Here is a 15,936-nt window from a genome sequence, read left to right as displayed (position 1 = left end):
AGCGCGAGAGGTCACGAGTAGTGTTAGAGGTCGCGAGTAGTGTTAGAGGTCACAAGTAGCATTAGAGGTCGCGAGTAGCGTTAGAGGTCGCGAGTAGCGTTAGAGGTCACGAGTGTTTACAAGGAACCATGTGTGCATTAACCACGATACAGTTTTGTTGCCAGAAAAAAGAGGAAAAACCCTATTATTATATTTTGGTACTGGCAAAGGAGGTCTAATGATGTAGTCGCGAGTAGCATTAGAGGTCGCGAGTAGTGTTAGAGGTCATGAGTGTTAGAGGTTGCAAGTAGTGTTAAAGGTTGCAAGTAGTGTTAGAAGTCGAGAGTGTTACAGGTCGCGAGACGTAAAGGTGACGACGTTCCTAAATGTGTCGAGTTAACAACCCTCAAAGGAGTCAAGCGGGACGACGCACAGCTGTTGCGAAGCTACAGTGGACTGTGACACACTGAGCTGTGACACCAACAGTCTGTCAAGACTACACGGGGGATCTTGCTCTTCTGAGGGTGAGCCAGCATTTTCAGGTAGAGGGGGCAACCCCTCCAGAAATGAAAAATGATAGGAGTTGTTAGTAAGTAAGGTCTTGTCCCTTGCTTTTTATTCGACGCATGTGCGGCGATGGCACATGGCCTGGAAGTATGACATGATTTGATCGTTCGTCACCATCACAGCAGTTTCCTTCTTTACAGTGAGGGAAAAAAGCATTTGATCCCCTGCTGATCTTGTACGTTTGCCCACTGACAAAGAAATTATCAGTCTATAATTTTAATGGTAGGTTTATTTGAACAGTGAGAGACAGAATAACAACAACAAATCCAGAAAAACGCATGTCAAAAATGTTATAAATTGATTTGCATTTTAATGAGGGAAATAAGTATTTGACCCCCTCTCAATCAGAAAGATTTCTGGCTCCCAGGTGTCTTTTATACAGGTAACAAGCTGAGATTAGGAGCACACTATTAAAGGGAGTGCTCCTAATCTCAGCTTGTTACCTGTATAAAAGACACCTGTTCACAGAAGCAATCAATCAATCAGATTCCAAACTCTCCACCATGGCCAAGACCAAAGAGCTCTCCAAGGATGTCAGGGACAAGATTGTAGACCTACACAAGGCTGGAATGGGATACAAGACCATTGCCAAGCAGCTTGGTGAGAAGGTGACAACAGTTGGTGCGATTATTCGCAAATGGAATAAACATAAAAGAACTGTCAATCTCCCTCGGCCTGGGGCTCGATGCAAGATCTCACCTCGTGGAGTTGCAATGATCATGCGAACGGTGAGGAATCAGGCCAGAACTACACGGGAGGATCTTGTCAGTGATCTCAAGGCAGCTGGGACCATGGTCACCAAGAAAACAGTTGGTAACACACTACGCCGTGAAGGACTGAAATCCTGCAGCGCCCGCAAGGTCCCCCTGCTCAAGAAAGCACATATACATGCCCGTCTGAAATTTGCCAATGAACATCTGAATGATTCAGAGGACAACTGGGAGAAAGTGTTGTGGTCAGATGAGACCAAAACGGAGCTCTTTGGCATGAACTCAACTCGCCGTGTTTGGAGGAGGAGAAATGCTGCTTATGACCCCAAGAACACCATCCCCACCGTCAAACATGGAGGTGGAAACATGCTTTGGGGGTGTTTTTCTGCTAAGGGGACAGGACAACTTCACCGCATCAAAGGGACGATGGACGGGGCCATATACTGTCAAATCTTGGGTGAGAACCTCCTTCCCTCAGCCAGGGCATTGAAAATGGGTCGTGGGTGGGTATTCCAGCATGACAATGACCCAAAACACACGGCCAAAGCAACAAAGGAGTGGCTCAAGAAGAAGCACATTAAGGTCCTGTAGTGGCCTCGCCAGTCTCCAGACCTTAATCCCATAGAAAATCTGTGGAGGGAGCTGAAGGTTCGAGTTGCCAAACGTCAGCCTCGAAACCTTAATGACTTGGAGAAGATCTGCAAAGAGGAGTGGGACAAAATCCCTCCTGAGATGTGTGCAAACCTGGTGGCCAACTACAAGAAACGTCTGACCTCTGTGATTGCCAACAAGGGTTTTGTCACCAAGTACTAAGTCATGTTTTGCAGAGGGGTCAAATACTTATTTCCCTCATTAAAATGCAGATCAATTGATAACATTTTTGACATGCGTTTTTCTGGATTTTGTTGTTATTCTGTCTCTCACTGTTCAAATAAACCTACAATTAAAATTATAGACTGATCATTTCTTTGTCAGTGGGCAAACGTACACAATCAGCAGGGGATCAAATACTTTTTTCCCTCACTGTACATACAGCAGCATGGCGTCATTGAGGTAGTCGGAGTCCATTGCGGTACGCAAACGCGTCTTGATGATTTTCAGGACGCTGAAGACGCGCTCGGTCATGCTGTCGCCACTGACAGGGTTAGTATCAGCCACAGAAATCGTTATACAAGGTGGTAGCCGGCCGTGGCCCAGTCGGTCAGCACCAACATGACCGATAGTTCAGGGAGTGTGCCCATATTCTTCAATAACTCATCCTTCTCTATCTCCCTGCCGAAGTGGACCACATGCTGATCGAGAAGCATTAGGTCGACGTCAGGAAAGTCAATCATGTAGAACTTGCGGGCCAGCTCCACGAGCTTGTCGACATTGAATGAGGCAAACTCCTTGCGTGGAGAGATACATGCTGCTAGGTAGAGCATCTCCATTGACTCGGCGCTGAATATGTAGGCGAACTCGGCCAACAACTTGTCGATCACTGGGTAAAACAGGGTCGACACGGAAAACATGATAATTGGTGTTCATGTGCCGATTGCTACGAGGCCGGCAAGGTTGGACGAAGTTGGCAGTCATATCGGGCACCTCGAACTTGTGGGTCTCACAGAACTGCTGCACCTTGTGGAGCAGGTCATCATCGCCGGTAACGCGCATCTCTGTCAGCGCTTCGATGATGCCATCGACCAACCGCAATGCATTGACGATGTTCTGGTCCTTCGTTTGCAGCGCCTGGGACAGATCATGCATGATAAGCAGCATCTTCTCCATTATGTGCAAGATGAATGCAAACTTGAACGTGCACATGCCGTCGAGCAGGCGCGTCGTCTCTACCCGCTGCTCCGACTTGCTGCCATCCATCTCCACATGCTGGTTGACTTGCATTGTCACGCCGAACATGTCGATCAAGCGATGCAGCACGTGCCAGAACGACGACTAGCACGTGTCACCTGGACGCACCAATGCCATCTGCTGGCTCAGACCAGCAGATCGTTGATCATCTCCAGCACAATCTTGTTCTGCGTGTTGATGAGATCGTCGTTGCGCTTGCAGGAGCTCATCGTCACATTGATGATGTCAATGACCAATGTGAAGAACAGGCCGATGTCGGGGACGCCATCCTTGCAAGCAGCAACCAGAAAGTGTTGTGGTCAGATGAGACCAAAACGGAGCTCTTTGGCATGAACTCAACTCGCCGTGTTTGGAGGAGGAGAAATGCTGCTTATGACCCCAAGAACACCATCCCCACCGTCAAACATGGAGGTGGAAACATGCTTTGGGGGTGTTTTTCTGCTAAGGGGACAGGACAACTTCACCGCATCAAAGGGACGATGGACGGGGCCATATACTGTCAAATCTTGGGTGAGAACCTCCTTCCCTCAGCTAGGGCATTGAAAATGGGTCGTGGGTGGGTATTCCAGCATGACAATGACCCAAAACACACGGCCAAGGCAACAAAGGAGTGGCTCAAGAAGAAGCACATTAAGGTCCTGTAGTGGCCTAGCCAGTCTCCAGACCTTAATCCCATAGAAAATCTGTGGAGGGAGCTGAAGGTTCGAGTTGCCAAACGTCAGCCTCGAAACCTTAATGACTTGGAGAAGATCTGCAAAGAGGAGTGGGACAAAATCCCTCCTGAGATGTGTGCAAACCTGGTGGCCAACTACAAGAAACGTCTGACCTCTGTGATTGCCAACAAGGGTTTTGTCACCAAGTACTAAGTCATGTTTTACATAGGGGTCAAATACTTATTTCCCTCATTAAAATGCCAATCAATTGATAACATTTTTGACATGCGTTTTTCTGGATTTTGTTGTTATTCTGTCTCTCACTGTTCAAATAAACCTACAATTAAAATTATAGACTGATCATTTCTTTGTCAGTGGGCAAACGTACAAAATCAGCAGGGGATCAAATACTTTTTCCCTCACTGTACATACAGCAGCATGGCGTCATTGAGGTAGTCGGAGCCCATTGCGGTACGCAAACGCGTCTTGATGATTTTCAGGATGCTGAAGACGCGCTCGGTCATGCTGTCGCCACTGACAGGGTCAGTATCAGTCACAGAAATCGTTATACAAGGTGGTAGCCGGCCGTGGCCCAGTCGGTCAGCACCAGCATGACCGATAGTTCAGGGAGTGTGCCCATATTCTTCAATAGCTCATCCTTCTCTATCTCCCTGCCGAAGTGGAACACCTGCTAATCGAGAAGCATTAGGTCGACGTCAGGAAAGTCAATCATGTAGAACTTGCGGGCCAGCTCCACGAGCTTGTCGACATTTAACGAGGCAAACTCTTTGCGTGGAGAGATACATGCTGCTAGGCAGAGCATCTCCATTGACTCGGCGCTGAATATGTAGGGGAACTCGGCCAGCAACTTGTCGATCACTCGGTAGAACAGGTCGACACGGAAAACATGATAATTGGTGTTCATGTGCCGATTGCTACGAGGCCGGCAAGGTTGGACGAAGTTGGCAGTCATATCGGGCACCTCGAACTTGTGGGTCTCACAGAACTGCTGCACCTTGTGGAGCAGGTCATCGTCGCCGGTAACGCGCATCTCTGTCAGCGCTTCGATGATGCCATCGACCAACCGCAATGCATTGACGATGTTCTGGTCCTTCGTTTGCAGCGCCTGGGACAGATCATGCATGATAAGCAGCATCTTCTCCATTATGTGCAAGATGAATGCAAACTTGAACGTGCACATGCCGTCGAGCAGGCGCGTCGTCTCTACCCGCTGCTCCGACTTGCTGCCATCCATCTCCACATGCTGGTTGACTTGCATTGTCACGCCGAACATGTCGATCAAGCGATGCAGCACGTGCCAGAACGACGACTAGCACGTGTCACCTGGACGCACCAATGCCGTCTGCTGGCTCAGACCAGCAGATCGTTGATCATCTCCAGCACAATCTTGTTCTGCGTGTTGATGAGATCGTCGTTGCGCTTGCAGGAGCTCATCGTCACATTGATGATGTCAATGACCAATGTGAAGAACAGGCCGATGTCGGGGACGCCATCCTTGCAAGCAGCAACCAGAAAGTGTTGTGGTCAGATGAGACCACAACGGAGCTCTTTGGCATGAACTCAACTCGCCGTGTTTGGAGGAGGAGAAATGCTGCTTATGACCCCAAGAACACCATCCCCACCGTCAAACATGGAGGTGGAAACATGCTTTGGGGGTGTTTTTCTGCTAAGGGGACAGGACAACTTCACCGCATCAAAGGGACGATGGACGGGGCCATATACTGTCAAATCTTGGGTGAGAACCTCCTTCCCTCAGCTAGGGCATTGAAAATGGGTCGTGGGTGGGTATTCCAGCATGACAATGACCCAAAACACACGGCCAAGGCAACAAAGGAGTGGCTCAAGAAGAAGCACATTAAGGTCCTGTAGTGGCCTAGCCAGTCTCCAGACCTTAATCCCATAGAAAATCTGTGGAGGGAGCTGAAGGTTCGAGTTTCCAAACGTCAGCCTCGAAACCTTAATGACTTGGAGAAGATCTGCAAAGAGGAGTGGGACAAAATCCCTCCTGAGATGTGTGCAAACCTGGTGGCCAACTACAAGAAACGTCTGACCTCTGTGATTGCCAACAAGGGTTTTGTCACCAAGTACTAAGTCATGTTTTACATAGGGGTCAAATACTTATTTCCCTCATTAAAATGCCAATCAATTGATAACATTTTTGACATGCGTTTTTCTGGATTTTGTTGTTATTCTGTCTCTCACTGTTCAAATAAACCTACAATTAAAATTATAGACTGATCATTTCTTTGTCAGTGGGCAAACGTACAAAATCAGCAGGGGATCAAATACTTTTTCCCTCACTGTACATACAGCAGCATGGCGTCATTGAGGTAGTCGGAGCCCATTGCGGTACGCAAACGCGTCTTGATGATTTTCAGGATGCTGAAGACGCGCTCGGTCATGCTGTCGCCACTGACAGGGTCAGTATCAGTCACAGAAATCGTTATACAAGGTGGTAGCCGGCCGTGGCCCAGTCGGTCAGCACCAGCATGACCGATAGTTCAGGGAGTGTGCCCATATTCTTCAATAGCTCATCCTTCTCTATCTCCCTGCCGAAGTGGAACACCTGCTGATCGAGAAGCATTAGGTCGACGTCAGGAAAGTCAATCATGTAGAACTTGCGGGCCAGCTCCACGAGCTTGTCGACATTTAACGAGGCAAACTCTTTGCGTGGAGAGATACATGCTGCTAGGCAGAGCATCTCCATTGCCTCGGCGCTGAATATGTAGGCGAACTCGGCCAGCAACTTGTCGATCACTCGGTAGAACAGGTCGACACGGAAAACATGATAATTGGTGTTCATGTGCCGATTGCTACGAGGCCGGCAAGGTTGGACGAAGTTGGCAGTCATATCGGGCACCTCGAACTTGTGGGTCTCACAGAACTGCTGCACCTTGTGGAGCAGGTCATCGTCGCCGGTAACGCGCATCTCTGTCAGCGCTTCGATGATGCCATCGACCAACCGCAATGCATTGACGATGTTCTGGTCCTTCGTTTGCAGCGCCTGGGACAGATCATGCATGATAAGCAGCATCTTCTCCATTATGTGCAAGATGAATGCAAACTTGAACGTGCACATGCCGTCGAGCAGGCGCGTCGTCTCTACCCGCTGCTCCGACTTGCTGCCATCCATCTCCACATGCTGGTTGACTTGCATTGTCACGCCGAACATGTCGATCAAGCGATGCAGCACGTGCCAGAACGACGACTAGCACGTGTCACCTGGACGCACCAATGCCGTTTGCTGGCTCAGACCAGCAGATCGTTGATCATCTCCAGCACAATCTTGTTCTGCGTGTTGATGAGATCGTCGTTGCGCTTGCAGGAGCTCATCGTCACATTGATGATGTCAATGACCAATGTGAAGAACAGGCCGATGTCGGGGACGCCATCCTTGCAAGCAGCAACCAGAAAGTGTTGTGGTCAGATGAGACCAAAACGGAGCTCTTTGGCATGAACTCAACTCGCCGTGTTTGGAGGAGGAGAAATGCTGCTTATGACCCGAAGAACACCATCCCCACCATCAAACATGGAGGTGGAAACATGCTTTGGGGGTGTTTTTCTGCTAAGGGGACAGGACAACTTCACCGCATCAAAGGGACGATGGACGGGGCCATATACTGTCAAATCTTGGGTGAGAACCTCCTTCCCTCAGCTAGGGCATTGAAAATGGGTCGTGGGTGGGTATTCCAGCATGACAATGACCCAAAACACACGGCCAAGGCCACAAAGGAGTGGCTCAAGAAGAAGCACATTAAGGTCCTGTAGTGGCCTAGCCAGTCTCCAGACCTTAATCCCATAGAAAATCTGTGGAGGGAGCTGAAGGTTCGAGTTGCCAAACGTCAGCCTCGAAACCTTAATGACTTGGAGAAGATCTGCAAAGAGGAGTGGGACAAAATCCCTCCTGAGATGTGTGCAAACCTGGTGGCCAACTACAAGAAACGTCTGACCTCTGTGATTGCCAACAAGGGTTTTGTCACCAAGTACTAAGTCATGTTTTACAGAGGGGTCAAATACTTATTTCCCTCATTAAAATGCCAATCAATTGATAACATTTTTGACATGCGTTTTTCTGGATTTTTTTGTTATTCTGTCTCTCACTGTTCAAATAAACCTACAATTAAAATTATAGACTGATCATTTCTTTGTCAGTGGGCAAACGTACAAAATCAGCAGGGGATCAAATACTTTTTCCCTCACTGTACATACAGCAGCATGGCGTCATTGAGGTAGTCGGAGCCCATTGCGGTACGCAAACGCGTCTTGATGATTTTCAGGATGCTGAAGACGCGCTCGGTCATGCTGTCGCCACTGACAGGGTCAGTATCAGTCACAGAAATCGTTATACAAGGTGGTAGCCGGCCGTGGCCCAGTCGGTCAGCACCAGCATGACCGATAGTTCAGGGAGTGTGCCCATATTCTTCAATAGCTCATCCTTCTCTATCTCCCTGCCGAAGTGGAACACCTGCTGATCGAGAAGCATTAGGTCGACGTCAGGAAAGTCAATCATGTAGAACTTGCGGGCCAGCTCCACGAGCTTGTCGACATTGAACGAGGCAAACTCCTTGCGTGGAGAGATACATGCTGCTAGGCAGAGCATCTCCATTGCCTCGGCGCTGAATATGTAGGCGAACTCGGCCAGCAACTTGTCGATCACTCGGTAGAACAGGTCGACACGGAAAACATGATAATTGGTGTTCATGTGCCGATTGCTACGAGGCCGGCAAGGTTGGACGAAGTTGGCAGTCATATCGGGCACCTCGAACTTGTGGGTCTCACAGAACTGCTGCACCTTGTGGAGCAGGTCATCGTCGCCGGTAACGCGCATCTCTGTCAGCGCTTCGATGATGCCATCGACCAACCGCAATGCATGGACGATGTTCTGGTCCTTCGTTTGCAGCGCCTGGGACAGATCATGCATGATAAGCAGCATCTTCTCCATTAGGTGCAAGATGAATGCAAACTTGAACGTGCACATGCCGTCGAGCAGGCGCGTCGTCTCTACCCGCTGCTCCGACTTGCTGCCATCCATCTCCACATGCTGGTTGACTTGCATTGTCACGCCGAACATGTCGATCAAGCGATGCAGCGCGTGCCAGAACGACGACTAGCACGTATCACCTGGACGCACCCATGCCGTCTGCTGGCTCAGACCAGCAGATCGTTGATCATCTCCAGCACAATCTTGTTCTGCGTGTTGATGAGATCGTCGTTGCGCTTGCAGGAGCTCATCGCCACATTGATGATGTCAATGACCAATGTGAAGAACAGGCCGTTGTCGGGGACGCCATCCTTGCAAGCAGCAACCAGAAAGTGTTGTGGTCAGATGAGACCAAAACGGAGCTCTTTGGCATGAACTCAACTCGCCGTGTTTGGAGGAGGAGAAATGCTGCTTATGACCCCAAGAACACCATCCCCACCGTCAAACATGGAGGTGGAAACATGCTTTGGGGGTGTTTTTCTGCTAAGGGGACAGGACAACTTCACCGCATCAAAGGGACGATGGACGGGGCCATATACTGTCAAATCTTGGGTGAGAACCTCCTTCCCTCAGCTAGGGCATTGAAAATGGGTCGTGGGTGGGTATTCCAGCATGACAATGACCCAAACACACACGGCCAAGGCAACAAAGGAGTGGCTCAAGAAGAAGCACATTAAGGTCCTGTAGTGGCCTAGCCAGTCTCCAGACCTTAATCCCATAGAAAATCTGTGGAGGGAGCTGAAGGTTCGAGTTGCCAAACGTCAGCCTCGAAACCTTAATGACTTGGAGAAGATCTGCAAAGAGGAGTGGGACAAAATCCCTCCTGAGATGTGTGCAAACCTGGTGGCCAACTACAAGAAACGTCTGACCTCTGTGATTGCCAACAAGGGTTTTGTCACCAAGTACTAAGTCATGTTTTACATAGGGGTCAAATACTTATTTCCCTCATTAAAATGCCAATCAATTGATAACATTTTTGACATGCGTTTTTCTGGATTTTGTTGTTATTCTGTCTCTCACTGTTCAAATAAACCTACAATTAAAATTATAGACTGATCATTTCTTTGTCAGTGGGCAAACGTACAAAATCAGCAGGGGATCAAATACTTTTTTCCCTCACTGTACATACAGCAGCATGGCGTCATTGAGGTATTCGGAGCCCATTGCGGTACGCAAACGCGTCTTGATGATTTTCAGGATGCTGAAGACGCGTTCGGTCATGCTGTCGCCACTGACAGGGTCAGTATCAGTCACAGAAATCGTTATACAAGGTAGTAGCCGGCCGTGGCCCAGTCGGTCAGCACCAGCATGACCAATAGTTCAGGGAGTGTGCCCATATTCTTCAATAGCTCATCCTTTATCTCCCTGCCGAAGTGGAACACCTGCTAATCGAGAAGCATTAGGTCGACGTCAGGAAAGTCAATCATGTAGAACTTGCGGGCCAGCTCCACGAGCTTGTCGACATTGAACGAGGCAAACTCCTTGCGTGGAGAGATACATGCTGCTAGGCAGAGCATCTCCATTGCCTCGGCGCTGAATATGTAGGCGAACTCGGCCAGCAACTTGTCGATCACTCGGTAGAACAGGTCGACACGGAAAACATGATAATTGGTGTTCATGTGCCGATTGCTACGAGGCCGGCAAGGTTGGACGAAGTTGGCAGTCATATCGGGCACCTCGAACTTGTGGGTCTCACAGAACTGCTGCACCTTGTGGAGCAGGTCATCGTCGCCGGTAACGCGCATCTCTGTCAGCGCTTCGACGATGCCATCGACCAACCGCAATGCATGGACGATGTTCTGGTCCTTCGTTTGCAGCGCCTGGGACAGATCATGCATGATAAGCAGCATCTTCTCCATTAGGTGCAAGATGAATGCAAACTTGAACGTGCACATGCCGTCGAGCAGGCGCGTCGTCTCTACCCGCTGCTCCGACTTGCTGCCATCCATCTCCACATGCTGGTTGACTTGCATTGTCACGCCGAACATGTCGATCAAGCGATGCAGCGCGTGCCAGAACGACGACTAGCACGTATCACCTGGACGCACCCATGCCGTCTGCTGGCTCAGACCAGCAGATCGTTGATCATCTCCAGCACAATCTTGTTCTGCGTGTTGATGAGATCGTCGTTGCGCTTGCAGGAGCTCATCGCCACATTGATAATGTCAATGACCAATGTGAAGAACAGGCCGTTGTCGGGGACGCCATCCTTGCAAGCAGCAACCAGAAAGTGTTGTGGTCAGATGAGACCAAAACGGAGCTCTTTGGCATGAACTCAACTCGCCGTGTTTGGAGGAGGAGAAATGCTGCTTATGACCCCAAGAACACCATCCCCACCGTCAAACATGGAGGTGGAAACATGCTTTGGGGGTGTTTTTCTGCTAAGGGGACAGGACAACTTCACCGCATCAAAGGGACGATGGACGGGGCCATATACTGTCAAATCTTGGGTGAGAACCTCCTTCCCTCAGCTAGGGCATTGAAAATGGGTCGTGGGTGGGTATTCCAGCATGACAATGACCCAAACACACACGGCCAAGGCAACAAAGGAGTGGCTCAAGAAGAAGCACATTAAGGTCCTGTAGTGGCCTAGCCAGTCTCCAGACCTTAATCCCATAGAAAATCTGTGGAGGGAGCTGAAGGTTCGAGTTGCCAAACGTCAGCCTCGAAACCTTAATGACTTGGAGAAGATCTGCAAAGAGGAGTGGGACAAAATCCCTCCTGAGATGTGTGCAAACCTGGTGGCCATCTACAAGAAACGTCTGACCTCTGTGATTGCCAACAAGGGTTTTGTCACCAAGTACTAAGTCATGTTTTACATAGGGGTCAAATACTTATTACCCTCATTAAAATGCCAATCAATTGATAACATTTTTGACATGCGTTTTTCTGGATTTTGTTGTTATTCTGTCTCTCACTGTTCAAATAAACCTACAATTAAAATTATAGACTGATCATTTCTTTGTCAGTGGGCAAACGTACAAAATCAGCAGGGGATCAAATACTTTTTTCCCTCACTGTACATACAGCAGCATGGCGTCATTGAGGTAGTCGGAGCCCATTGCGGTACGCAAACGCGTCTTGATGATTTTCAGGATGCTGAAGACGCGTTCGGTCATGCTGTCGCCACTGACAGGGTCAGTATCAGTCACAGAAATCGTTATACAAGGTAGTAGCCGGCCGTGGCCCAGTCGGTCAGCACCAGCATGACCGATAGTTCAGGGAGTGTGCCCATATTCTTCAATAGCTCATCCTTTATCTCCCTGCCGAAGTGGAACACCTGCTAATCGAGAAGCATTAGGTCAACGTCAGGAAAGTCAATCATGTAGAACTTGCGGGCCAGCTCCACGAGCTTGTCGACATTGAACGAGGCAAACTCCTTGCGTGGAGAGATACATGCTGCTAGGCAGAGCATCTCCATTGCCTCGGCGCTGAATATGTAGGCGAACTCGGCCAGCAACTTGTCGATCACTCGGTAGAACAGGTCGACACGGAAAACATGATAATTGGTGTTCATGTGCCGATTGCTACGAGGCCGGCAAGGTTGGACGAAGTTGGCAGTCATATCGGGCACCTCGAACTTGTGGGTCTCACAGAACTGCTGCACCTTGTGGAGCAGGTCATCGTCGCCGGTAACGCGCATCTCTGTCAGCGCTTCGACGATGCCATCGACCAACCGCAATGCATGGACGATGTTCTGGTCCTTCGTTTGCAGCGCCTGGGACAGATCATGCATGATAAGCAGCATCTTCTCCATTAGGTGCAAGATGAATGCAAACTTGAACGTGCACATGCCGTCGAGCAGGCGCGTCGTCTCTACCCGCTGCTCCGACTTGCTGCCATCCATCTCCACATGCTGGTTGACTTGCATTGTCACGCCGAACATGTCGATCAAGCGATGCAGCGCGTGCCAGAACGACGACTAGCACGTATCACCTGGACGCACCCATGCCGTCTGCTGGCTCAGACCAGCAGATCGTTGATCATCTCCAGCACAATCTTGTTCTGCGTGTTGATGAGATCGTCGTTGCGCTTGCAGGAGCTCATCGCCACATTGATAATGTCAATGACCAATGTGAAGAACAGGCCGTTGTCGGGGACGCCATCCTTGCAAGCAGCAACCAGAAAGTGTTGTGGTCAGATGAGACCAAAACGGAGCTCTTTGGCATGAACTCAACTCGCCGTGTTTGGAGGAGGAGAAATGCTGCTTATGACCCCAAGAACACCATCCCCACCGTCAAACATGGAGGTGGAAACATGCTTTGGGGGTGTTTTTCTGCTAAGGGGACAGGACAACTTCACCGCATCAAAGGGACGATGGACGGGGCCATATACTGTCAAATCTTGGGTGAGAACCTCCTTCCCTCAGCTAGGGCATTGAAAATGGGTCGTGGGTGGGTATTCCAGCATGACAATGACCCAAACACACACGGCCAAGGCAACAAAGGAGTGGCTCAAGAAGAAGCACATTAAGGTCCTGTAGTGGCCTAGCCAGTCTCCAGACCTTAATCCCATAGAAAATCTGTGGAGGGAGCTGAAGGTTCGAGTTGCCAAACGTCAGCCTCGAAACCTTAATGACTTGGAGAAGATCTGCAAAGAGGAGTGGGACAAAATCCCTCCTGAGATGTGTGCAAACCTGGTGGCCAACTACAAGAAACGTCTGACCTCTGTGATTGCCAACAAGGGTTTTGTCACCAAGTACTAAGTCATGTTTTACATAGGGGTCAAATACTTATTTCCCTCATTAAAATGCCAATCAATTGATAACATTTTTGACATGCGTTTTTCTGGATGTTGTTGTTATTCTGTCTCTCACTGTTCAAATAAACCTACAATTAAAATTATAGACTGATCATTTCTTTGTCAGTGGGCAAACGTACAAAATCAGCAGGGGATCAAATACTTTTTTCCCTCACTGTACATACAGCAGCATGGCGTCATTGAGGTAGTCGGAGCCCATTGCGGTACGCAAACGCGTCTTGATGATTTTCAGGATGCTGAAGACGCGCTCGGTCATGCTGTCGCCACTGACAGGGTCAGTATCAGTCACAGAAATCGTTATACAAGGTGGTAGCCGGCCGTGGCCCAGTCGGTCAGCACCAGCATGACCGATAGTTCAGGGAGTGTGCCCATATTCTTCAATAGCTCATCCTTTATCTCCCTGCCGAAGTGGAACACCTGCCGATCGAGAAGCATTAGGTCGACGTCAGGAAAGTCAATCATGTAGAACTTGCGGGCCAGCTCCACGAGCTTGTCGACATTGAACGAGGCAAACTCCTTGCGTGGAGAGATACATGCTGCTAGGCAGAGCATCTCCATTGCCTCGGCGCTGAATATGTAGGCGAACTCGGCCAGCAACTTGTCGATCACTCGGTAGAACAGGTCGACACGGAAAACATGATAATTGGTGTTCTTGTGCCGATTGCTACGAGGCTGGCAAGGTTGGACGAAGTTGGCAGTCATCTCGGACACCTCGAACTTGTGGGTCTCACAGAACTGCTGCACCTTGTGGAGCAGGTCATCGTCGCCGGTAACGCGCATCTCTGTCAGCGCTTCGACGATGCCATCGACCAACCGCAATGCATTGACGATGTCCTGGTCCTTCGTTTGCAGCGCCTGGGACAGATCATGCATGATAAGCAGCATCTTCTCCATTAGGTGCAAGATGAATGCAAACTTGAACGTGCACATGCCGTCGAGCAGGCGCGTCGTCTCTACCCGCTGCTCCGACTTGCTGCCATCCGTCTCCACATGCTGGATGACTTGCATTGTCACGCCGAACATGTCGATCAAGCGATGCAGTGCGTGCCAGAACGACGACTAGCACGTGTCACCTGGACGCACCAATGCCGTCTGCTGGCTCAATCCAGCAGATCGTTGATCATCTCCAGCACAATCTTCTTCTGCGTGTTGATGAGATCGTCGTTGCGCTTGCAGGAGCTCATCGCCACATTGATGATGTCAATGACCAATGTGAAGAACAGGCCGATGTCGGGGACGACATCCTTGCAAGCAGCAACCAGCGCGGGTTGGAGTTTGTACACCCAGCAGTGCCCATAATAGGCCAAATCATTCAGCTGCTTGATCAGGGCGTGCAGGCCGTTGATCTCGCCGCTCATATTGGACGCGCCATCATAGGCCTGCCCACGGCAGTTGGCGATCGGGCGACCGTGATTGGTCTGCATGTCGACAATTGAATTGCGGAGCGTGGGGGCGCATGTGTCGGTGACGTGTTTCAGGTCGATGAGACGCTCGCGCAGCACGCCAGTCTTGATCTCAACGAAGCAGTTAACGACGGCCAGTTGCTCCTTCTTGCTCGCATCGAGCGTCTCGTCCACCATGATGCAGTAGAAGGCGTCAGCTTATTCATCATCGAGGAGCTTTCGGACGATCTGGGCGTGGGCGTGGATGATGTCCTTCTGGATGTCGAGACTAGTCGTGATGCATCGACTGATCCCTCCAACCGAGTCTGATTGTCGGCAATCGCCTGGGCCGTCTGCTTCTCCAGGCCGTGCTTGCCCATGATGATGTGCATCTCCGTGTTCATCAAGTCTCTGGCCTTCTGTACCCCTTGGTTGTGGAGTGACTGCATGCCACCTTGATGTTGGCGAAGGCAGCAATTGCGGACGCCCACCTTATTTCAGGCCGAGAACCCGTCTGAGACGAACACGTCCGAGCAATTGTAGGACGGGAAGAAGAAGCACGGGAAGCAGTAGACCGACTCGGTGTGGAACGAGTATTCGAGCCAATGGTGCGTCTCAAACCTGCGGGCGGCGCTTTTATCGCCCCATCATCTTTAACGGGTACATGCTGCCATCCGACGAACAGGGGCAGGGAACGAACTGGCCCTGCATCAGGTACGAACGACGGATCTCGTTGACACTGTTCGGATCATACGTCGAAATGGCGGGTCTCGTCCCGGGATCCTGATCGACGACGCGCACCCCCTGCGGGCAATGGCGCTAGAGGCGGGGAGTTGGCCAGCGTTTCTGCTTCTGATTCATCAGTTGCCGCCGTTGAAGACAAAGGGTCAGGAGATCGCGAAACGGTGACGGTGAGTTGGAGGGCGCTCTGGCAAATGGCTCATGGGACGCTTCTGCCGCCATCAATGAAGGGTCGAATTCGAACTGTGTGTGATCGGCATCGTGCTCGCTGAAGGTATCCCTTCAGGGAAGTC

General features: G+C 50.2%; 1 protein-coding gene across 1 annotated transcript in view; it reads right to left on the bottom strand.

Annotated features, from left to right (window-relative positions):
• The window catches only part of LOC133357582 (unconventional myosin-XVI-like), a 118,797-nt gene that overhangs the window by 25,936 nt on the left and 76,925 nt on the right, over positions 1-15,936 (bottom strand). The gene's annotated exons all lie outside the window — the stretch shown is intronic.

The sequence above is a fragment of the Lethenteron reissneri genome, chromosome 58, assembly GCF_015708825.2.
Source record: "Lethenteron reissneri isolate LAM-NWPU_2019-01 chromosome 58, ASM1570882v1, whole genome shotgun sequence".
NCBI lineage: Eukaryota > Metazoa > Chordata > Hyperoartia > Petromyzontiformes > Petromyzontidae > Lethenteron > Lethenteron reissneri.
Note: the sequence above shows the minus strand (reverse complement) of the source record. Positions and strands in the feature narration are given on the sequence as shown.